The sequence below is a fragment of the Oncorhynchus kisutch genome, linkage group LG5 (genome assembly GCF_002021735.2).
Source record: "Oncorhynchus kisutch isolate 150728-3 linkage group LG5, Okis_V2, whole genome shotgun sequence".
In the NCBI taxonomy this organism is placed as follows: Eukaryota; Metazoa; Chordata; class Actinopteri; order Salmoniformes; family Salmonidae; genus Oncorhynchus; species Oncorhynchus kisutch.
Genome location: NC_034178.2, coordinates 33311296 through 33336849, shown reverse-complemented (window position 1 = coordinate 33336849; position 25554 = coordinate 33311296). Strand labels below are relative to the sequence as shown.

Below are 25554 nucleotides of genomic sequence, written 5' to 3'. Positions count from 1 at the left end.
TTCCAAATGTTTGATGTGTTTGATACGGTTCCATTAATTCGATTCCAGTCTTTCAGTGAGCCTGTCTTCCTATAGCTCCTCCCACCAGTCTCCTCTGGGAGGAGGCATGGCAAACACAACACTCACTTCCTCCTCTGATCGTGAGAAACGCACAACCTTATTTAAATACTAAAATTAAAGAGTTATGTCATGTGTATGGGGTCAATTTCATGCCTTTAGAATTGAATTCAAAGTCAAATAAATCGTAAATATGAAAAAGAAAGTTTCAAATGTAAAAATGATATTTTCGTGGAAACGTGAAATAATGGATGTTGAGCTCAAACAAAATAATTGAATGCATACATTTTTGAATTGTAAATATAAAGAATGATATCAAAAGCAAAAAAAAATTAAGTGTGAGCAAAACTTTTCCAAAAACCAACCCTATCGAATCCATTTAGCCTACGCTCTTGCCTGCAGTTACTACATTTGGTTAGGTTACTCTGATCTTTGCTTTCGTCTTCGGTTTCTTTGCTTACGCTTTTGGCACCCAAAAAATTGTGAAGGTGGGGTTTAGAGGGAGGTGTAGATAATGCATCTCCATTGGTCCACCAGTTTTGAAGTGACGGTTCAACCTAACCCAATCACTGAGCAGGATAGACAGGGGAGGGTAGCTTTTTTTCTATTCTATTTCTACCCATTTAACTAATATGTTTACCTATCTAGTTGCATGGTTTGTCATGAAATGTATTAGATAGATACGCTTCCAATATCTGTTCATTATTGACCCGTGACAATTCTGAGGTACGTTAGCTTAGTTGGCTGGCTGAATAGCTAGCCAAAAAGAATGAAATGCAAGACTGCATGCCTGTAGCTAGTCACTGCCAGCCGTAGTGAAAGGTTTTATCATATGTTTTATTATTAATTCAAAACTTAAGGCGTGAAATTGACTCTATACATGTGGAGTCCATCTGAACTTACCACAGGAACATATTCGATTGTTGGTGAACCTATTTCCCTTCCAAATAATTTTGTTGTCTCTCAATTTCCACAAATACAATAAGACTTCAAGCTGATTGTCACAACTTTACACACTGTGGGACTTACAGTTAAGACCACTGAATTCTATGTAGTGTTGGCCTATGGCGGTTAGCCACGACATAATATTATGGAAGTAGGCTGGCATCTCCCTGTTAACAGTCTATAGGACTAAACCTGGGTTTGTGCCCCTCCCTTTTAGCTGTGAGCTGAAGGGCTGGGATGGTAAAACCCATCGCTGTCTGTTGGGCGGTGAGAGACAGAACACAGACACGCTGCTCCTCTGAAACCCAGAGCTCCTGATGTGTTAACATTCCCATCCTCGCCCCACTGGATCACTCCAGCCTCCCTGCTCACATCCTGGGGCCACAACACGTTGAGATATGGACAGGGTTGTGAGGAGCACACACACATCACACTGATCCACCAAGAGATCCATGAAAGGGAAGCTTTCAAAAGGTACACAAGGTCACCTGGCTAAATAATCAGTAGATATGTAACCATGTATTAATCTACTATTTCTCACAAGGAACTGTGATATACTATATCATGACTGAGAGACAGTAGAGGGGAAACATAGAAATTCCATGCCAATAACTGCTTTTCAGTCAAATGCCCTTTGGTGAGTCCATAAACATGAACGACTCAGATATGTACCTACCTGTATTTGCACTCTAAGATATACCGTATCTGATCTCTCTACAAGTCTACTACACACTACAGACCTCATCTTCTGCTTACATAACAAACTGTACTGTATAACATCAACTAAAATAAGTCATGCATAGATACATCGTAGCATGATCGTGATGAGAGATGTCAACACTTAGTCACCATGTAGATTTTCAAATGTTTGACAGTGAACCTTCAGAGCAAGGTTTTTGTTTCACCAAATGTGCAAACAAGGCAACCAGACTGCAGCAGGTTATTTATTAAGCCAATCTGATACAACACTCACCCTCAACATTGAGTTTGGAATCTAATGAATAATTGTGTGTTTACCTTCTAGAAGGACTTGCTTGTTTAAAGCAATCTTCAGTTCCAGCGTAGTGACTTCAGCCTCCTTGCCCTGAAGAAAGAGGACATGGAAATTAGAGGTTGTTATTGAATAATCACTGCCACTAACTACTGCATTTGTCATCAGCAATCCCCACAAATAAAATGGCTGAAAAATAAACAGACAAAATCAATGTTTATTAGTACAGTTTGCTGTATGAGGCCACTCAACTGTTTCTATTACTAATGATCAGGATTGATCACAATTACACAAATAACAGGTATAACACTTTTCCTGGGTAATTATAAAGAAGTCGAATGTTTTGTCTTTCCATCCAGCTGTTTTTGTTTGTCTTTCCTTTTAATGGTGTCACAAATCTTCAGACTCTTCTCAGAGTGGTTGTAAAATGTATAGAGTCTACCTTCTGTGTAACCATCAGCATCAAACAGAAGGCTACAAGTCACACGTAGCCATCCTAGGCTCATTGTCTACCACATCTGTACATTTCCATCTGGTGGATACCGTAAGTACAGTCGTTCACTATACTGTAGCTGTGGAGGACAATAAAGCGAACAATGAGGATGTTAAATGAAAATGAACCATTTATTTGCAAGACCATTTAAAAAATATATATATATTCCTTGCCGTTGTCAAAGATGACTCCACCTGGTGGAAGAGCACAACCTGTCATATACTTACTGGAATAATAGAACATTCTGGAGCGCACTAGCTGTTCAGCATGCACTGTGCACTCTATACTGAGCACTCAACCCCCCCAAAAAAGAAATACAATCGTATTTTTATGGTAAACTGAAAAGTGACTATGGGCAATATCTCAGAAGCATTTGAATAAAAGCATTAAAGCATATCCAAATATGAAAAAAAAGTCCAACTCTCTGACACTGTTCTTTTGTGAAGTTCACATTTGGCAGTCAAAGCTGTGGCCAGGCGTTTGTGCAGGTCTAAAGTGTTTATCTAAAAATGAACTATTCTTATACAACTCTCTTACTATTCTGATTCGTTACACTCCAATTAACATATCATCAATGACATCGTAAATCAATGGCAAGTGGTGACAAATGACAGATATTTTCAGTTTCAACCTACTAAACATCATTAATCCCTATCACCTGAAAAGGCCCAGGGAACTAAATGAGTTTACCCAATGCATAACATCCATTTAGATAAATGTGCCATCACTTTAATGATAGAAAATGTGTATTGGAGAAAGAAAAAAAAAAGGAAACATAACTCCGATAGCAACTGTGTCAGTGCTTCCCCCCCCCCCCCCTCCTTCTCCGCAATATAATGCACATCTTGTAACACTTAAATAGATAATTGTGTCAATTTAAAACTGCACGCGGCTGTAATAGTAGCGTTTAGAGCGGTGGGGGTGCCGAGAGCTGAGGGTGTGGATAAACAAGCGCATGCTGCTCTGCCCAGTTGGGTTTGTGGAGCCCATCACACACTCCACCATTGAGATTTGAGGGAACAGAATAACTCCTGGTTGAGATGATTACCCACCCAGGTGGGTTATGTTACCGCTCAGCGAGAGGGCTCGGCTAAGAACATGAATCAAAACGCAACAACTTCCTAAGACAAAAGAAAGTGGAGGAGCATCTTAAAACGCTTGCTGCCAAAATGTTGAACGGACAGCTCGGTACATGTATGTTGTTGGAGGAGAAACAGAAGGACAACAAAAGTGTTCATCGTGGGAGTTCTAAGACTTATCATATCTGTTGGAAAGACAGAGATACAGAGACACAGAAAGACTGTTATGATTTAAAAGCATGTGCCAATTCTGTTCCTACAGCGTATGTTGTGTTAAATGGAGTTTGCTGTAGCAACAAATAAGCATCATCTTTATGTTCAACTACATTCTTGTACTTGATTGTGATGTATGCACACATACACAGTATTTAATCTCATTGGAATGTTTTTTTTTCTTGGTTCAGACTATTTGAGTGGTGTGACTATGTTTTTGAATGTGAACAAAGACAGAACTGTGAAGTGGAACCCCTTAGCGAGAGGTCACTGCTTCAAAATATGCTCTATAATATGCTCTCATGTTCTAGGTATGTTATCAATGCTGCCTCTGGCTTTGTTGCAGGATCGCATGTTCAAAATATGAATTAATACCCCTCCACTGAAACGCACCCAATCCGAACAAAAGGCCCCACATCCACTCTGGACGGCTCTTCAGCCCTTCTAATGGACAAGCTCTCTACTCTCTTCACACCATTCTGACAGAAAAGAAGAGGCCATGAATATTTACCACAAAGTAAAGTTATTCCATTAATTACTCTGAGCATGCTTAATACGATATTTGTGGCTACTTTTGTGGCGGGTCGTTAATGAACTTTCACACGCCATTACCATATTAATGGATGCCCAACTCGATGGCTGTCTGTCAATAGGACATGCCAGAGTTTCCTCACTCGCTGTCCTTTCAGCCTAGCCAGCACGTTTCGATCACTTAGTGACGCTAGCTGCATCATTCTGCACAGATTGGTCTATTTATCATACCATGAACTAAACACCATTATGTGAAAACAAAACGTAGCATTGGATTGGTTTAACATTGGTCTCTGTAAATGGGTGGTGGATGTATATAAAGAGCTTAGGAAGGATAGTAAGAGGGTGTCCAACAGGATAGGCAGTGCAGAGTCAGTGATATCTATATTCAGGACATTAGTGTTTGTTTTTAGGGTGTGTGTACCGAAGATTTTCCTAGTCACTGGCTGTGTCCAAATACCCATACCAGCGTACTACATACTTACTCATCGTCGCATACTATTTAGCACATAGCGTTTCGTAAAAAGTATGCAGTATGCCACGGCCGCAACGCAACTGACTGGCTGAGTGCGGGTGGATCTTTCCAAAAACAACAGACATGCATTGCACAGACATGCATTGCATTAAAGACATGCATCGCATTAATTAATTAACCAGCCTGATAACAGCTTATTTCCAATTTGATTACTTTCTCTAAACTCTGATAAAGTAGGTCTACTCAGGCTGGTTACAGGTAGACTACCACATTCAACCTAATGGAGTTATAGGCCTACTCAGGCTGGTAATAGGCAGACTATCACATTCTACCTATACCCTAGCCCATATAGCCCATCTACCCTAATTAAAAAGGACTGAAGACAGAAACAGGTCATTTGGATCCATTTCAACATATTTTGTTAGTGAAGCCAAAGTACTGTAACATATATATCAATTAAATGACATAGCCTAGTACAAATCTAAAGGCTATTGCACAAAAAAAACATGGACAGACGGGTGCATCGTAAATTCAGAACCACAACATAATAAAGTAAAGCATTGATCATTGGGAACGAGATCAGAATGACTGCTAAGGCTTGATCCATGAATTAAATAGTTAGTCTAGCTTTCAAAACTAAAACAATCCATGTGTTGAAATCAAAAGGCCTGATTAACATGACATCAATAACGCAGCCACATCCCAAGTCCCCGTTGCAGACACATTCACAAATCAACTATTTAGTTTAAAAGCTCTGACAAAGGCCAAGAAACACTTTTCAATTAAAAAACAGAAATTCACTTAAACGAATAATAATAATAATAATAATAATAATAGACTTCTGTTTTCAAAGATGTAGCCTACGATGCAATATTCGTGATCATTTTAAAGGGGAACAAAAACTACATTTGAACACCACCGCAGAATCTTCCCAATTAAGTAGCCTAGTTTTGTTCTTTGGCTACTTGAAGAGAACTAGGGCCTGTCACTTGTAGCCATCCCACCTTTTCCAACACATTGTGGAAAACTGAGCATCAAATTTTAATAGATGAAAAGCTCAAATGAGTATAACATCCTGGCATTTAAACCAAACTCAATTTTTGAAAATTCACATACTATAACTTATTCTATTTTCACACACTGAGAATGCGTCATGTGCGATTGCATTCTTTATCGCTATTCATTGATTTCGGTAGCGCATCCCCATATGTAACTGATCAGCTGTTGTCAAAGCCAAAATGAATATGACATCAGGGCATTTAAAGTATACTCGGTTGTCGCATACTACAATTTTTCATTTTTTTTTTTTGCATACTCAAAAGAGCCACTGTATGTGCTCTGAATAGTAAAAATGCACAAGGTGTCATTTCGAAATTGGGTAGTGCATCATCAGTTTTCCTCTTGTCATGTCAGTCATTGCAGACCTCGAAAGCTACAGTGCATTCTGAAAGTATTCAGACCCCTTGACTTTTTCCACATTTTGTTACATTACTGCTTTATTCTAAAATGGATCGTTTTCCCCCCCAATCAATCTACACACAATAATGACAAAACAAACCTGTTTTTTTTAAATGCTTGCAAATTTATTACTTCTACTTTGTAGAAGCACCTTTGTCGGTGATTACAGCCTCGAGTCTTCTTGGGATTGACGCTACAAGCTTGGTACCTGTATTTGGGGAGTTTCTCACATTTGTATGAACCGACGCTGGAGATGAGAAGCAGGTACAGAGAGTGAATATTTAATACAGCACAGACATGGAACAGGACAGGAACAGCATCAGAACTGGGTAACAAAATGACAAATTAATGCTGAAGCGGGGAACAGACAGCTACAGGGGATGAAATAACACATGTGATTGAGTCCAGGTTAGTGCAATGAATCGCTGATGCCCGTGACGAGGGAAGCATGTGTGTGTAATGATGGTGGCAGGAGTGCGTAGTCCTAGGCAGCCTGGCGCCCTCGAGCGCCAGGGAGGGAAAGTGGGAGCAGGCGTGACAGAAGCCCCACTCTAGGGGCGCCACCCGGCGTCCCACCTGGGCGAGCCTGACGGGCCGGCCGAGGCATGGGCGCTGGACAAGCCGGCTGGTGTGTAGAAGCCTGGCGAAGCGGCTGAGGCGTGGGAGCCTGACGATCCGGTTGAGACGTGAAGCTAGATGATCCCGCTGGGACGTGGGAGCCTGGCGAACTGGCTGAGATGTGGGAGCATGATGATCTGTCTGGGGTGTAAAACCCTGACGATCCGTGTGAGGCATGACGTGGGATGAGAGCCTGCCGAGACAAACGGGGCAAGGAAACCTCTCGAGCCAGCTGGGGTGTGGAAGCCTGACGAACAAGCTGAGGCACCACCCTGGTTCCATCGGTGTCACCACCAAGACCAAAAAGCCAGCACTCCCCAATGCTTCATTTGATGGCTTCAGCATTCTGTAAGAACCGACGCTGGAGATGAGAAGCAGGTACAGAGAGTGAATATTTAATACAGCACAGACATGGAACAGGACAGGAACAGCATCAGAACTGGGTAACAAAATGACAAATTAATGCTGAAGCGGGGAACAGAGCTGGGGAACAGACAGATATAAGGGAGGAAATAACACAGGTGATTGAGTCCAGGTTAGTGCAATGAATCGCTGATGCTCGTGACAAGGGGAGCAGGTGTGCATAATGATGGTGGCAGGAGTGCGTAGTGCTGGGCAGCATGGCACCCTCAAACGTCAGGGAGGGAAAGCGGGAGCAGGCATGACACCATTCTCCTCTGCATATCCTCCAAAGCACTGTCAGGTTGAATGGAGAGCGTCGCTGAACAGCTATTTTCAGTTCTCTCCAGAGATGTTTGATCGGGTTCAAGTTGGGCTCTGGCTGGGCCACAAAGACATTCAGAGACTTGTCCCGAAGCCACTCCTGCGCTGTGTGCTTAGGGTTGTTGTCCTGTTGGAAGGTGAACCTTGGTCCCCAGGCTGAGGTACTAAGCGCTCTGGAGCAGGTTATCATCAAGGCTCTCTGTACTTTGCTCCATCATCTGTCCCCCAATTCTCCCATAGACTCCCAGTCCCTGCCGCTGAAAAACAATCCCACAGCATGATGTTGCCAACATCATGCTTCACCCTAGGGATGGTGCAAGGTTTCCTCCAGAAGTGACGCTTGGCATTCAGGCCAAAGTGTTCCATCTTACAAGCGCGCTGTCTTGTGCCTTTTACTGAAGTGGCCAGCCTCCGTCTGGCCACTCAACCATAAAGGCCTGATTGGTGGAGTGCTGCAGAGATGGGAGAACCTTCCAGAAGGACAACCATCACCACAGAGGAATTCTGCAGCTCTGTCAGAGTGACCGCCGGGTTATGGGTCACCTACCTGACCAAGGCTCTTTTCCACCGATTGCTCAGTTTGGCCCCGCGGCCAGCTCTAGGAAGAGTCTTGGTGATTTTCAAACTTCTTCCATTTAAGAATGATGGAGGCCCCTGTGTTTTTGGGGAACTTCAATGCTGCAGAAATGTTTTGGTACCCTTCCCCAGATCTGTGCCTTGAGAAAACCCTGACTCTGAGCTCTACGGACGACCTCATGGCTTGGTTTTAGCTGCACATTCAACTATGGAACCTTACATAGACAGGCATGTGTCTTTCCAAATCTCAAATCTCAAGAATGGTCAATGTAAACAGGAAGCACCTGAGTTCAATTTCGAGTATCATAGCAAAAGGTTTGAATACTTATGTAAATAAGGTATTATAAGGTATTTAAAAAAATCTAAAACCTGTTTTTGCTTTGTTATTATGGGGTATTGTGTAGATTGATGAGGATTTTTATTTCTGTCATCCATTTTAGAATAAGGCTGTAACATAACAAAATGTGGAAAAAGTCAAGTGGTCTGAATACCTTCCGAATGCACTGTATTGTCAGCTAACGTTTATTAGCTGGGTTATTTTGTCCATAGATTTTGTAGTAATGTTTGAGTCACTCAAATATCACATGAATACACATTAGACATGGCAAAATATTCTCTGCACTCCATGACAAAATGTGTAGAATTGCATGAAATGAGCTTAAACATTTAAAATGTTCTCTCAGCCAACAAGAGGGATGTGGACAGTTCGTGTCATGAACAGTGCTTGTGCCCATGTGTTCCCCAATGCTGAAAAGGGGGGGGGCTGAGTGAAAAAGTTTGGGAACCCCTGATATAAGGCATGACTCATTCTGAAACAAATGCAGCTATTTACAGCTGCTGACTGAATAGTATTTGTCTTCATTTCTTTCATGCTTTATTAAGACAGACTGATTCAATGAATCAAGCATATTTTCTCTCTCAATGCGATTGGCAAGGATTGTGGCATTATATTGCACACTCACATAGACTGTAAACAACAGCACTTTCTGACACGCAAACAAGCTCAAAACCCACCAATTAAACCAAACTTCCCTCAAGCCCTTTTAGAGGGTTTTTTTTCCCTGTAAGCTGAAAAGGCAACAGTGCAGCCTGCTGAATGTCAGCCTGTCTGATCCCAGAGATTCTTTGGACCTGCCCTCACGTTTTGCTGAGCTAAGAACAAAACACAGAGTACACAGAAAGAGCTTTGCCGCTTTAATACCAAGGAAGTGGAATTTCACTCCTAACCCAGAACAAACAAGGCAGCGCATTTCTTTACACTATTTAAATGTTAACAGAGCTCTTTGAATAGAGCATTCCCCTCCTCTGGATACCCAAATTACTTCACTCTGGCTCTACACAAATTCTAATCTACTGATCCAGGAAGCAAACAGAAAAAAAATTCACTTTTTCATATGGTTTCTCCTACAATTGAGAAGTTGTAGCTGGGACAGCGAGAGGCAGACGGGGAGAAAGAGAGAGAGTTGGAATCATGAAGTTGCTCAGTCTCACTCCGAGCACACAAAAATACAACGGTGTAGACGGATATATGTACCCTACTCACATCGACAGCACAAAGGGGCTAACCTACAGCCAGATTATGCAATGCTATTTCTACGGGCCAATTCCTTTCCACCCTTTCAAACAGAAGGACTGTCAATTCTCTCCTGCGATATCACGTTTCCACTCCCAAGTCTCGGTGCCCTGCTCCTCCATTCACCCGCCACAGATCCTGTGTGCTATTAATATCAATAACCGCAGATTCCATTTCCCCGGACAAAGACGAACGGAGGAAGAGAAGGTGAGAGGAACCCGTCAGAGCAGCACATTCACGACTTTACTAATCACACAGCTCGACCCTACTGAACTAAAGAACAGGAGTGAAGATCACAACAATGCAAGCCTCTTCTATGCAAGCACTAGTGGGACCACCGGCCAGGCAGCCCTGAAGTCTGTCTGAAGGTCGCCTTCATTCTAAAACCCTGGACCTCCAAAATAACTTCAGCTCTTCAGGGGAACGCATCTCTCTACCTACGGCACAGTTCTGTACAACACTAACAGAACACACTTAACGCATACACACACCCAACATGAACCCATACAAGATGAGAGAAGATGAGAAAATGCTAAATGAAAATCTTTACTGACTTACCCATGAACCGTGAGCCTGAGTTTCATTACATTAATGAAACATTAATGTAGGTTCCCCCAGGTTTAACAAGACGTCTACAATCCACTTCTCAAACAGAAGAAAAGCCTGTCAGTGTTAGTAGTAGCTAGTAGCAGTAGAAGTAGTAGAAGTAGTTGTAGTGTGAGAGAGCTGAAGGGAGTCCTGACTGCAGTGCTCAGAGGGACTGGAGGTATGTGGTCTAAACACAACAAAAGCCAGTGCCTTGCTCTAGATTAAATATGCAGGAAGAGGCCCTTTTGCATAAACACAAACACTCAGCAAATGAAGGACTGGCATTGACCAGGCAGAGAGGAGCAGGAGCCTGCTGAGAACCCTACCTGTCCTCCGCAAGCCGAACAAATTAACTAACTCCAGAACGGCCACACTACCAGTCCAGAAACAAAAATGACTGAGTTTGTCCTTAATGCTGAGGGCTCAAAGTTTATTGTAAAGACAAAGGCACATGCAAATACATGACTATAGTATAATGCTGTAGGATTCTTTTCCAATACAATTTGTTTCTATCAGTCTGTTTTTAATACATACATCAATAACAAATGCCTAATCTTAAAAACTTTTAAAAGATACATTTCAGCTACCCACTTAACTTGTGTAAGCAAGCGTTACATAGTATATAATCTATAGAAAATTCAAAAGGATATATCCACTAACTAAAACCATATAGTGTAGTTAAGGTAGGTCACTTTGGGGCTTGAATATTCCTTTCAATTATGTCCAGTAAAAGTATCATACTGTTACTGCTTTTATTCATCCTCCTCTTTTCTCCCTGCTGCACCCCTATGGACACATCCTAGTGGATGTATAGGAAATACAGGCTAGGTCTTCAGAGCCAGGAAAAAAAAAACATAAAGTGATTTAGAATAGCCGCAAATGTCCAGCTCCTACAGTCTACAGACCCTCTCTTTCTTGCTCTCCCTCTCTCTCTTCCTCCCTCTTACTCTCGGTCTCTCTATCCCCCTCTCTCGGGATATAAATGCAGAAACTCACAACGGAGCGAGACTCCTGGAGTGTCTGCCTGAATCTGCCAGGCTTCATGACTAAAACTTCAAGTGAACCAAAGAGAATGGGAGCCGAGCCCCGAAGAAAATCTGGAGCCCAGCTTTAGATGCTGAGTGACACATACTGATGCGCCCAGTCAAAGATGTCATTTTCATGCAAGCCCCTCTCAAACGTAGAAGGGGAAGAAGCAGAAATGAAGGAAGAGGGGGTGCAGACACCGGGCTAGGGAGGGAGTAAGCAGGGGGGGGGGGAAGAGAGAGAGAGAGAGAGAGAGAGAGAGAGAGAGAGAGAGAGAGAGAGAGAGAGAGAGAGAGAGAGAGAGAGAAATGAGACGTCTGGAAAATAAACAGGGTGTATGGTTTCAAAGGCAGGGAGACACAGGCATTCCATTGTTCAAGCCAATTATCAGTGGAAAATAATAACAACAGATGGATCCAGAGCAGCCAACTTATGCCGGAGCTCCCCGGTGCTGGAGAACAGATGATGAAATGTGAGAGTGGCGTCGGGGGAGGGACTGCCCTGCCGTCGAGTCGCCCAGCTCCACACACCAGATGTGAACTTCCACAAGGACAGTTAAATATGTGCTCTCTGGCCACCACTTGTTCTACACAGCACCAAATGGTGGCTAGTCCACACTTCACTTCCATTCATTTCAAAAGAGATGTCTCTCTGGGCTGTTAAATGTCAAATGATACATGTGGCCCCTGTGTTTTCCATAGTAAATTAAAAACCTGTGCATTTCATTTAAGCAATAAGGCCCGAGGGGATGAGGTATATGGCCAATATACCACGACTAAGGGCTGTTCTTAGGCACAACACAACGCGGAGTGCCTGGACACAGCCCTTAGCCATGGTATATTGGCCATATACCACAAACTCCAGAAGTGCTTTATTGCTATTATAAACTGGTTACCAACGTAATTAGAGAAGTAAAACTAAACATTTTGTCCTACCCGTGGTATACAGTCTGATATACCACGGCTGTCAGCCAATCAGCATTCAGGGCTCGAACCACCCAGTTTATAATTATATACTGAACAAAAATATAAACGCAACATGCAACAATTTCAAAGATTTTACTGAGTTAGAAGGAAATTGTCAATTGAAATACATTCATTAGGCCCTAATCTATGGATTTCACATGACTGAGCAGGGGTGCAGCCATGGGTGGGTGGACCTGGGAGTGCATAGACCCACCCACTGGGGAGCCAGACTCAGCCATTCAGATTTAGTTTTTTCCCACAGAAATAAATATTCCTAGGTTTCATCAGCTGTCCAGGTGGCTGGTCTCAGACCATCCCGCAGGTAAAGAAGCCAGATGTGGAGGTCCTGGGCTGGCATGGTTACATGTGGTCTGCGGTTGTGAGGCTGGTTGGACGTACTGCCAAATTCTCTAAAGCAACGTTGGAAGCGGCTTATGGTAGAGAAATTAACATAAAATGATCTGGCAACAGCTCTGGTGGACATTCCTGCAGTCAGCATGCCTATTGCATGCTCCCTCAAAGCTTAAAGACATCTGTGATATTCTATTGTGCCAAAACTGCACATTTTAGATGGGACCAATACTTTACAGGTTGCGATTACATTTCTGTTCAGTATATTTAAAAAGTAGTTTCTGGTAGTCCTTGTTAGATGGACATTCAGGACCAGTGGGTGAGGTATTTACCTTTGTATATTTTTCCCTTTATGTGCTGTAGTTATTGGAAGGTGGTGTTATTACGTGTCCATTCAGCACACATCCCAGAGGACATGTTGTGATGTTTTCCCCTGTACCTGCATGCACACACAGTGTTCAGATTCCACCAGACCTGAGAGAGAGCGAGAGCGAGAGAGAGAAGAGAGACCTCATTGACACTGGATTCAGTGAGAGATCCCTCATATCAGCCCTAGACTGACAAGCGACGGAAGGGGGAGGCGGGGGGGGACTCCAACCTTAAAACAAAACCAATTCTCAGTGTGCATTGTCAAGGGTGGAAGATGTCTTCAGATAGTGGCACAAAAGATCTGCCCTTCCTTTCAGAAGAAGAGAGAAGTTTTCGATTCATTAATTCAAAACTAAATTATCTCCCTATAGACCCTAATCACCAGCAGAAGGATAATAGAAGAGAAAGACGTTTCCAGTTCGGTCATTAAAGTTTTTTGTTGTGTTTTTTTTCCTTTCTATTCCCGCTTCCTTTAGATGAGAGTATCAAATAATGGCAACAGATTGTAGGGCAAGAGCGAAATCCCTCTCTCAAATATCTCTGTTGTGGAGCATGAAATATGAAATTGTTATCTGGTTAAAATGTTAAACTTGTCTATAAAATGGGTTCATTTGCTTCAATCCTCCATCTCTGGCCTGTCTGTCTGTTCACAAAGCTAGCAGTTAGGGGGCAGAAGATGAGGGGACCAGAGGGATAAGCCCACTGTCTTCTGTTTCTTCAGAGAGTGAGATCACTGAAGAGTGAGTGTAATTAACCATGTTTGAAATAAAATCAGGTTGAGCACAAACAGACCGTTTTATAATTGTATATAATATTTTAAAACGACTAACAGTGCTTGAAGGTGCTTGTAATACTATCCCCCAAATGACAAATCCCTCAGGGATTCCACAGAAGAAAAAAATTGAAACTGCATAGATTTAATTAGCTTATAAAAAATAATTGCCATTAGTAAATCTCATCGAAGGGGGTTGAGGCATTTGCCTGAAAAACTTCTTATTTTTGGATGGCGTGAAGACAAAGGCTTTTCAGACAGAAAGTGGCGGGCCAGCAGCCGTTTTGTGCACTGACACCGAGGTCGAGTTAATTAGACTATTGTCATTTTAATCAGGACAGCTCGGCGGCCATCCCTTCCTGAATGAACCAGTGGACTGTAAATGGCTGGGGGATTTCTCTGTGTGCTGCATGTATGCATGGGGCCCGGGGTCTCACACAACACAGCACACAGCACAGTGCCATGGGTTATGGAGTACAGTGCTGCTGGTTCTCTCACATGCTCTGAACATTAATGAGCCGGAGACACACCAAGGAAACAAAGGCGCCCCGAGTATCACCAGGGGAAACTACTCGCCTTTCATTCTGCTCATGTCTCTGTTCATTTGAAAATAATTTAAATATCAAATATTTGAAATAATTTGCTTCTCCCTGGCTATCAGATTTTGAATAGTGAGTCTATCATGTCGTCTTTATTATGCTCTCAACTGACATTAACATTTAAAACATAATTATTGTAACCATATTTTAAGGTGCTTTTCATTAGTGTTACAGTAATGGTTTATTTTTTTTCAGATTTCTATATTGTATTTATACAATGGGACAATTTTAAGAACAAAGTAAAGAACTTCATGAATATATCATATATTTGCTGAATAAGTTATAAAAATAACTACAGATGAATCAAAACAGACAAAAGAGTAGATTAAACTCTCCTTAAGCCATTGGTTCAAATATATTTCACTGCTAATACTTGGAAAAATTCAAAAATTTAATTATGTTTTCAACAACAACACTGTTCAACCAAATATACTCTAACTTTAGCTTGTTGGATTCTCAGACAACCTGTGGTTGGGAATGGTTAAAAGAACAGTGAATAATGGATCTCATTGGGCCTCTGCCTGCCAATCAGAGTGTTGAAAGGGGCTCAAAGTACTGTATCGCTGTAACTTTCCTCTCCTACCCTGTGACTGATCTGGAGTCAGCTGCAGACAGGTGAGATGTGACAGATCACATGCAGACGAAGGGTCAATCAAGTCCCCCCCACCTGTCATCACCTGATGCCCTGAGCTGCACCCACCCATGACACTGGTCAGACAGGAAGCACACAGACAGCCAACTAAACATCGCTATCCTATATGAACTGACCCTAGAGGAAGATCTAGGGAAACGTATGCACATATCACCATGAGGTCAGTCAGTGCCTGCACACTTGACTTGTGACTTTCCTTTCCAGTGTCCGTTTATGATTATATTAATAGGTCTGCAAGTTCATCGTTTTCAACATCGATCATGAATATTTCAGAGTGTTAATATTAATTTAATCAGAAATTTACTTCAGTCAATAATTCAACACATACAATTAATAATTCAATAAAAAGAATGAACAGCAATTTTGAAGAGGAAACTGAAGACACCCCCCCGCTCCCCAATAGCTTAATATGGGGATATTAAACTTCAAAACCTTTAGGAAGGCAAAGTAAAAATGGCTATCAAAACCCAGTCTAACTTGCTTTTCTTAATGACTATGTGGTGTTGCTATAGCAGAAGTTTACCCTGACAATGCTCCACCATCCAGAAAATAAAGAATCAATCACCTAATTACCATGGAAACCTTGGAGAAAATGTCCCAATTTAAACTGCTCTTTGAAAGCTGTAATCCAAACATGTCTGTCGGAGGAATTGACCACAGCAATTGAAAACAACAGGTTGTTTTGTTCACTGAGGTGTACATGTAGAGATAAAGGAAGAGACACGAGCTGTAAAGCCGCGCTCCAGTAACAGCTCTCCGTTCACAAAGTTCTTCCGTGAGAGATTTACAGAGATTAGATGAAGAAATTATCTTTATTTGACAGGCTAGCCAATCTCTGGCTGACTGGTCACTATTCACTGTGTAGGCCAGGACTAGCACCAGCAACACACAGCTCCTTCAGTCTGATCATACAAATGTATGAGCTCTCAATCCTATTATCATACAGAATAATTCAATGTCATTTGCAACAGATAAAAGAAGAGCAACTTTCTCAATGATTCCCCATATTGGGTCACAGTCATAACGGTATACTACGGTTATCAGTATATCATGGTGGCAATTTTTTTTCTGATCTGGTGTTTCCCCCCTGCAGTAAATGACTACATATATAGAACCAATTTCCATGTGCAGTTTAATGACAGATGGAAAGAGATATTTCATGGAGATGTATAGTCAAGAGAGATAACCAATTAATCAAAGTGCCGGACAATGACACTGGCTAAATTTAAACACAGGAGAAACAGGGTCCGGCTGCAGCCCCTTCCCTTAAATTATTCATTACTGCCCTGTTATTACATAGAATATAGAATTAAAAACCACTGATTCTACTTAATTACAGTTCACGTTGATACTTGCTACAGATGTCACGGCTTGCACTGGCAATCTTTCACAATGCTTAACCCTGTCAAATAGTGGAGGGGTCCTACTCCCCCCCCCCCCCCCCTTCCTGTCTGTCTGTCCTCCCAGTGCCTGACCTACAGACTAATTCCCACGCTAACTGAGGAGAAGAGGAGAGAAGGAGAAAAGGGCAGCTTGTTGGGTGTAACATGTATTTCTAAGAGAGCGGGAGAGTGAGTGGAGTATTCAAACAAACATCTACAGTGGGGACACAATAGCATCTATTATGTTGGAACCATAAGAGGAATGATGATGCTCCGTCCAAAATATGTATTTCACAGTGGAATTGAGTTGACTCTTCATACTAGCCAGGCATTCAAGTATATTGGATCCTTTCAGGCACTGCAGTATATCACGACAGAATACTGAATTACATAGTTTTGCTATTTAAAACAAAGTATAACGTGTATTGTATTTGAGTACATGCACATCAATACTGTAGTTTCATTTGCCTACAATAGGAAGACAAAAGGTTTGTTTGCGTGCCACTCACTGAATTCCCCCTTTCTCTTTACCAAGTCATCTTTGTTCCAATAACAAACAGAGCTGAATGCAAATAGTTAGGGCCATGCAGCATTCAATTGTTTTGTATTAATATTTGAATATTGAAATAACACAATTCAGATCTAGATATTCCATTTCAATTTCCATGTGTGAACTGGAGTTGCACATCTACAGATTGTGGGTTCCATTAACATCAGCTCCGTTTTTGAATGTTGAAAACAGCGGTTGTTGTTCTTTTTTTCCCTTTACATGAGTATACTCCTGTAACATACCTCTATTACCTAAAAGAAAGTTACCCTAGATTCCTAACTGTCGCCTATTTCACCCGTGTCACAGACAGAACAGAGAGATGTCTGTATCACCCACATTCATGCCACTTTAACCAAATTGGAATCGCCGATAATACTATATTTACATAGCGGTGTTGGCTAGGTGTGATTATGATCATAAAAACGTTCCCCCTACGCTATGATGGAAAGTTGAGCAGCAGTGAGTGAGTGAGGCTGAAGAACCTAACTATAAGTTAGCACAAGTTACAGAGGAGCCAAGGGAAATAGCTCAATTACATACATGGAGCTCCAGCATCATGTGGCTGTGCTGTGGTAAATAGATGCAGGGTGACCGTCTCTAGTAAGTGATCAGTCAAGTAGCTGTCAGCGGGACTTCAGCCATTCACTTGTTGAGATGATATATTCCTGTTGCTCCCCCTCACTTACACATCCCACACAATTTGCTTACAGGCCTGAGCGGATCAGCCGATTAAATTGAAAGAGGATATCATTAACGTTGTTCCTCGTGTCACAAACGTTTGTTGCACTTTTACAGCCAGTCAAACAGACAAAACGGTTTTGCATGAACTGGGACGGATAGGCTAAGTATGTGTGGCTTAGGTCCCTTCCTCTCAGAGAGCCAGACTCTTCTTTGTCTGTGACACTAGCCATTCCACTCATTAAATACATAACCTGAAAACCATAAACTGGGAGAGACCATATTACAGTACTAACAAGTAAACGACAAAAAAGTGTATTCTTTATGTCAATAAGTGATGTTATGCTCAGTCAAATCGCACGGTGCTCAACAAAGAGCATTCAAGACGATATTCCTCTCGGCTGTCGTCTCACTGTGACGGTGCCTCTCACTGTGGCGTTAACTGTGCCTCATACAGAATGTCTGTATGAGGGCCTTTGAGAGCGTACAGTAGAGTCTATCTAATCAGAGTTCCTGTCCAGACCTCAGATGTCAGAGTGAATGGGAGGCAGCTTCAGAGGGAGGCCCAGTACAGCCTGGTCTCATAGACTAGACGTAACATAGTAAATGTAAATGCCCGTTTCACCTACTTACTACCTTTTAGCTACTTTGCAACTACTTACCATGTTAGCTAACCCTTAACCTAACCCATTTAGCTAACCCCAACCTTAACTCTTTTAACCTAACTTGATTTGATTTAACCCTAAACCCTAGCCTAGCTAACATTAGCCAGCGAGCTAACGTTAGTCAGCCAGCTAGAATTAGTAAGATATAACATGTTTTGCAAATCCGTAACATAATGTAGATTTTGCAAATTCTTAACAGATATGATTTGTAATTAGTAACATATCATTCAAAATGGGTGATGGACACAAATTAATACATACCATACGAAACATAACATATCATACTAAATGGAGTGTTTCTGATTTACGTAAAGAATAATACGAAATGGTCTGAAACCAGGTTGAGTTACCAGGCCTGTCCTGTCCTCCCTTAGCTCAGACAGGAAACAAGGAGCAGTGCTGGCACTGCCTTGCCTCATCTGCCTGCCACTGCCAGCAGCGCAGCACTAAGTTCACAGGAGCTGTGTCTGACTGCATGCTTAGCTCAGAGTTGGATGGCTCGTTTGATTCCAGGCGGTGTGGCACATCTGTTGCTTGTCACATCGCGTCGTGGCTCCATGTCTGCGAGCAAGACATGACCCGAGCAGCGCGTTGGTCCGCACGTCTCATGCTCTCTGTGTGTTGACAAACAGCGCTGAGTCTGGCCCAAGTACCTGCATGTCCACAGTCACAACGGTCAGGTGGTGGGACACGTCACTAGCCGTACAACCACTGTCAAATACTCAAGAGTCTATTAATACTCAGTGTATAGTAAGAAATTGGTTTGAGTGACAAAGTGTAGAAATCAATGTGTATATTATCAGTCATCCAAGGAATGCTGAAAGAATATTCAAAAAAGGTATTTCATAATGGCCATGGAAAAATTTAATCTAAGGAAAAAAATGATGGAAGGCATTCACTTAACCTAAGACCTCCTCAGAATTGCCATAACTTTATATTGAGAATCAATTACTTTATTCCAATATCTATAGAAATGCTTTGTTGCTCTAAATCAAATCTCAATAAAGGGTATGTAGGCTTCACAATGTACTTGGACATAATAGTAAAAAGTGCTTTAAGTGCTTTTAAAGAAAGAGCCAGAATATATTCCATGCGAAACTTACATCGTAAGCTTAAATACATCAGTGATGACCATTGCTAATTGATTATTTCACCATACATCTACGAAGTACACATCATGCAATAATGAAATGACATTGTTTCCCCATCACCAGCCTACATTTAGTGGGAAAAGCAGCACTAAAGAGGCTGAGACGTTGTGACAAATGGAACTGTTTCAGAAGCTCTGGGTTTCATGCATTCAAAAGTACTTCACTTCAGTGTCCTTGTCTTTTCTCTAATCAATATTCAAAAGTGCCTGGTAATTGGAAGTTTAGGATACATTTACATGCAAAGGATTGTCTATCATATTCATCAACTACTTACTTGGCTGACACAAACCTGTCAATGAGCGTTCTTTTATTGTTGTGTTATCTTTAAATTATGAGATGAATGTTTGTGGTACCGAAATGACATTTAGCATACATCTTATCCTAAAACACTTCTTTAAAAAAAAGAGTTTTAATTAATAATTGGAAAATTGAACAAACGTTTGAATTTCCACATGTATTAAAAGCCAAACTGGTTATGTAAATACCTCTCCTACTCAGAAGGTGGGGGAAATATTTAGATGGCTCATTTACATTATCAGATAGCACAACATTCATTTGTTCCATTCAGTATCAACCTGTTTTGCAAGCGCACAAAACTAGACACGACACAGATGCACCACGGCTTATCATGCCACACAACACAACAATACTGATTAAACTGATAAAATGCCAGAACATCACGATGGAACACCATGACAACCCTCTCAACCAGCCACATCAAACCTCAAGATACCAGTATCACAACAACAACGGATCATCAAGATATCAAAACACATACCAAGAGAATATGCAATGCGCAAATAGCCTACAACATTACAACGAGTCTCTAATGTATTCTGAGAGGGTTTATTTGTTTAAGGCCTGCATCCAAAGGATCAGTCTGGCCTTCATTAGTCTCCATCTGACATCTATGTCAACAACATGTTGGCTAGGCCCATTCCCAAAGAGCTGCCCAACGCATTCCACTGCACATATCACAGGTTGTTATCATTCCAGAGAGAATTCTACATTGGTGAACACCAGCACTTTAATTAGAGCCACGATTTGATCATTCCACAGCTGGGCTTTATTAAGGAGCAGTGGTGTAAATTACTTAAGTAAAAATACTTGCAGTTGAAGTCTACATACACCTAGGTTGGAGTCATTAAAAGTCGTTCTTCAACCACTCCACAAATGTCTTGTTTAACAAACTATAGTTTGTCGGTTAGGACATCTACTTTGTGCATGACAAAAGTCATTTTTCCAAAAACTGTTTACAGACAAATTATTTCACTTATAATTCACTGTATCACAATTCCAGTGGGTCAGAAGTTTACATACACTAAGTTGACTGTGCAGCTTGGAAAATTCCAGAAAATGATGTCATGGCTATAGAAGTTTCTGATAGGCTAATTGACAAAATTTGAGTCAATTAGAGGTGTACCTGTGGATGTATTTCAAGGCCTCCCTTCAAACTCAGTGCCTCTTTGCTTGACATCATGGGAAAATCAAAAGAAATCAGCCAAGACCTCAGAAAAAACAATTGCACACCTACACAAGTCTGGTTCATACTTGGGAGCAATTTCCAAATGCCTGAAGGTACCACGTTCATCTGTACAAACAATAGCACGCAAGTATAAAACACCACGGGACCACGCAGCCGTCATTCCGCTCAGGAAGGAGACGCGTTCTGTTTCCTAGAGATGAACGTACTTTGGTGGAAAAGTGCAAATCAATCCCAGAACAACAGCAAAGGACATTGTGAAGATGCTGGAGGAAACAGGTACAAAAGTATCTATATCCACAGTAAAACGAGTCCTATATTGACATAACCTGAAAGGCCGCTCAGCAAGGAAGAAGCCACTGCTCCAAAACCGCCATATAAAAGACAGACTACGGTTTGCAACTGCACATGGGGACAAGATCATACATTTTGGAAAAAAGTCCTCTGGTCTGATGAAAAAAAAATATAACTGTTTGGCCATAATGACCATCGTTATGTTTGGACAAAAAAGGGGGAGGTTTGCAAGCCGAAGAACACCATCCCAAACGTGAAGCACGGGGGTGGCAGCATCATGTTGTGGTGGTGCTTTGCTGCAGGAGGGACTGGTGCACTTCACAATAAAGATGGCATCACGAGACAGGAAAATTATGTGGATATATTGAAGCAACATCTCAAGACTTCAGTCAGGAAGTTAAAGCTTGGTCACAAATGGGTCTTCCAAATGGACAATGACCACAAGCATACTTCCAAAGTTGTGGCAAAATGGCTTAAGGACAACAAAGTCAACGTATTGGAGTGGCCATCACAAATCCTATAGAAAATTTGTGGGCAGAATTGAAAAAATGTGTGCGAGCAAGAAGGCCTACAAACCTGACTCAGTTACACCAGTTCTGTCAGGAGGAATGGGCCAAAATTCACCCAACTTATTGTGGGAAGCTTGTGGAAGGCCACCCGAAATGTTTGACCCAAGTTAAACAATTTAAAGGCCAAATACTAATTGAGTGTATGTAAACGTCTGACCCACTGGGAATGCAATGAAAGAAATAAAAGCTGAAATAAATCATTCTCCCTACTATTATTCTGACATTTCACATTCTTAAAATAAAGTGGTGATCCTAACTGACCTAAGACGAGGAATTTGTACTTGGATTAAATGTCATGAATTGTGAAAAAGATGAGTGAGTCGTGTGAGTCAATATTTGGGGTATCTGTACTTTACTATTTATACTTTGACAACTTTTATTTTTACTCCATTACATTCCTAATGATACTAATGTACTTTTTACTATATACTTTTTCCCTGACACCCAAATGTACTCGTTACATTTTGAATGCTTAGCCGGCCAGGAAAATGGTCCAATTCACTCCCCTATCACGACAACATCCCTGGTCATCCCTGCTGCCTTTGATCTGGCAGACTCACTAAAGACACATGCTTCGTTTGTAAAAGATGCCTGAGTGTTGGAGTGTGGAACTGGCTATCCGTAAAAAAATTAAAATAAAAAAGTTAATGGTGTCGTCTGGTTTGTAAGGAATTTTGAAATGAATTATACTTTAACTTTTGATATTTAAGTATATTTAAAACCAGACTTTAGACTTTTTCTCAAGTAGTATTTTACCGGATGACCCCACTTTTACTTTAGTCATTTTCTATTAGGGTATCTTTACTTTTACTCAAGTATGACAATTGGGTACTTTTTTCACCACTGTTAAGGAGGAGTTCTCAGCACCCCACCACCCCCCTGACTCCATTGAGGGTAACACAGCAGAGGATATGTAAACCAGTATAGTTCATATAAACCTGTATAGGGTCAGACTACATTTGGATAGTCCAGATGGTCCATCTGTAGATGCTCTACAGATGGTCCTACCATCAACAAACTATCTGTTTAGAAATAACTGCTTGCTAAACTTACGATTAGGTTTAGTGTTAAGGCTAGGGTTAAGTTTAGGGTTAGGATAGGGGTTAAGGTTAGGGTTAGTAGATAGTCTGCAGACATCTACTGATGGACTATCCAAATAAGCCAGTATAGCTCTGCCTAGCAGTCAGGGACAGTAACTGGCTCTAGCAGAGCTAACCTGTACTCCTACCCGATGTCTGAAGCCCTACTCTAATCCAACAACAACACCATCCAACCCAGTGGAAGACAAACTGTGTTTCATCTCCGCGTCAAGGCACTGGAGAGTGTTACCATATGAAATGTGACAGGATTTCTCTATGGAGGCTTAAGTCATATGTAAGTATTCAATTGCAGACTGAGGATCATGGCCATACGGTCACAGAATACAACCTGACCAATATCTGACTGAAACAGACAAGAGACTGAACAGATAAATGTAATCTACAACATGTCTCGCCAAGGTCAAAATGAGCTCTTAACGCAAACACTAGATTTAAGTCTGAGCCTCCCGAGCGTGAAGGTGGTGTGGTCGGTAGGAAGGTCAGCCATGTTTAGTGTTTACAGTATACTCCAGGCTTTGAAATAGTTTTGCAGTGTGGAGTCTGCTCTGGGTCATTGTTTGTTTTGGATGTGTTTATACACCACACACAGTGTAAATGACTTGGGAGACGGTGCGAGGAGACTTACAGACATGAACCTGCATATAGTATCTGGTCATGTTTTTGCCTTGAATTCAGTCACAACCCGCTGGGCACAAATGTCAATTCAACACCTATTCCACGTTGGATCAACGTAATTTCATTGAATTGAGGTGGGGGGAAAAAAAACTTTGATTCAAGTGTGTAACCAGTGGGAACTATACGGTGGTGTGGTTTCGGGGGTTACGGTACAGGGAACCTATGTTGATCATGCAGTGTCACTAAAATTTCTGCATCATTCAAGGTAATGTAAATACTAAATGGCAAAAAACAACAGATAAATTACAATAGCACCTGTTACTACAGGTGTAGGATCTTAATTTAAGACAGTTTTCTACAGCAGGAAAATAATCCTGCAGCAACAGGATATGTAAATTATAATTCATTGATATTTTTTGTTGGGGTTGATAATTTTTTTTACATTATGACAAATGACATTTGAAACCTTAAAAACACTACAAGTTTGCATTTGCTGAGGTGCAGGAAAATTCTCCTCAACAAAAGAGTGATCAAATTAGGATCCTACATCTGCATGTAAAATCTAATTTATTGTTTTGCAATCTCAATTTTCATCAGATGTAAACAGTTGCATGTATTATGTTTCTCTGAGATATAGATCAAACAAGTGTAATGTGGATTCACTTGACTAGGCCTTTGTTTAGTTGAAAACCCTCTATACAGGGAAACTCTCGTCCATGGATGTAGTGTATTTAATATGATTATTTGAGTATAGATCTGTCATGTCTATTAAGAGTCTCTGGTTGTGTCAATGGGGTCTTACTCTAGTCACTTACTTTGATTTCTGTCTCCAAAGGGGGTCACCACTGGAGTCTCTTGGCTGGAGGAAAACACAAGCAGGTGGAAGGAGGGGGGGGGGGGGGGGGGGGGGGGGGGGGGGGAGAAGGGAGGGGAGGAATAAAAGTGAAAAGGAGAAAATGAGGAAGATATTAATATCAGTAGGAAATTAAGAAATCTATGGCACTCCTTCAATCGAAAAACGACAAACACAGTATTTAATTCCTGTTGGGTACCACCCTGTTATTGAGAAACAGTATTATGCTAGTAAATGCTCTATGTCACAATGTGTGCTTGCGTGCGTGCATGCGTGGGGTCACTTTCAAACAATTCTTCATTAGAGCAGCATCAAGTAGGTTGTTCCTCAGAGCTTATTTTCTTTCCATGTTTTAAATATCTTTGGATACATATTTAGCATCTCAAATGAGAATTCCCTTGATTAAACAAATAAGGGCACATTCAGAAAACTGTAATTGAGTTCAAATGTATTCTAGCTGTGCTCTAATTGCATTTAAACACCGTTCCACCCTAACCCTAGACCCACAGCTCCTTCTGCTTAATTACTGCCCTCTGAAGACAAATCCCTCCGCTGTGGATGGAAAAATAAAAAACAGTGTAAGTTTTATGGCACGTTGTTAAAAAGACCTATAAACCTTTTTGGATTCAATATAAATAAAACCCCGGGCCCGAGTCGAGGGTTCAGAGAACACGCAGCACACTGAAATAACTTGTTGGAACATTGCACACCCCATCTCAAATAAAACGCCACAGATTAACACCAACATCATGTGGCTTAATTCTGTCACTCGGTCTGCATCCCCCACCTCCACTTTTTCTCTCCTTTTTAAAACATGGAGGGAAGAAAAGGCTAAATGTGTTTCCTGAAAGGAAGGAGAGGTGGAAAAAGCCCATCCTGCCCTTGGAATCACCACCGCGCATCCTGTCCTGTAAGAGCTACCCGCCACTGGCCTTTCTGCAGAGGCAGCAGAACTTCCCTGAGAGGAGAGGGGACTGTCTGCCAACTCAAACAGGGCTCCCTCTCCCTCTCCCGGCGGCCAGCGGCCCACGGGTTTGCCCTGCTCAGTGCTGGTGTTTCCTGAGGGCTCGCTGCAGCTGGAGCTCTCTTAATAAAGGCAACAGGGAATGTCAGAGAGCTACTGTAATCTCACTAGCCTGCTCCTGTCAGCAGGACGTTCA

The 25554-nt window shown here is 41.6% G+C and overlaps 1 protein-coding gene across 13 annotated transcripts in view; it reads right to left on the bottom strand.

The window, feature by feature from the left end:
- The window catches only part of LOC109890932 (forkhead box protein P1-B-like), a 208078-nt gene that overhangs the window by 114091 nt on the left and 68433 nt on the right, over window positions 1-25554 (bottom strand). For 11 of the 13 annotated variants that reach the window (XM_031824902.1, XM_031824900.1, XM_031824899.1 and 8 more), the window contains exons 3-4: window positions 24357-24400; window positions 2020-2086 (exon numbers count right to left, since the gene is read on the bottom strand). The gene's annotated coding sequence lies outside the window, so the exon portion shown is untranslated. Of the gene's footprint in view, window positions 1-2019; window positions 2087-10290; window positions 10501-24356; window positions 24401-25554 lie in introns of those variants that run through there. The other 2 variants (XM_031824896.1, XM_031824904.1) reach the window with 2 other exon arrangements.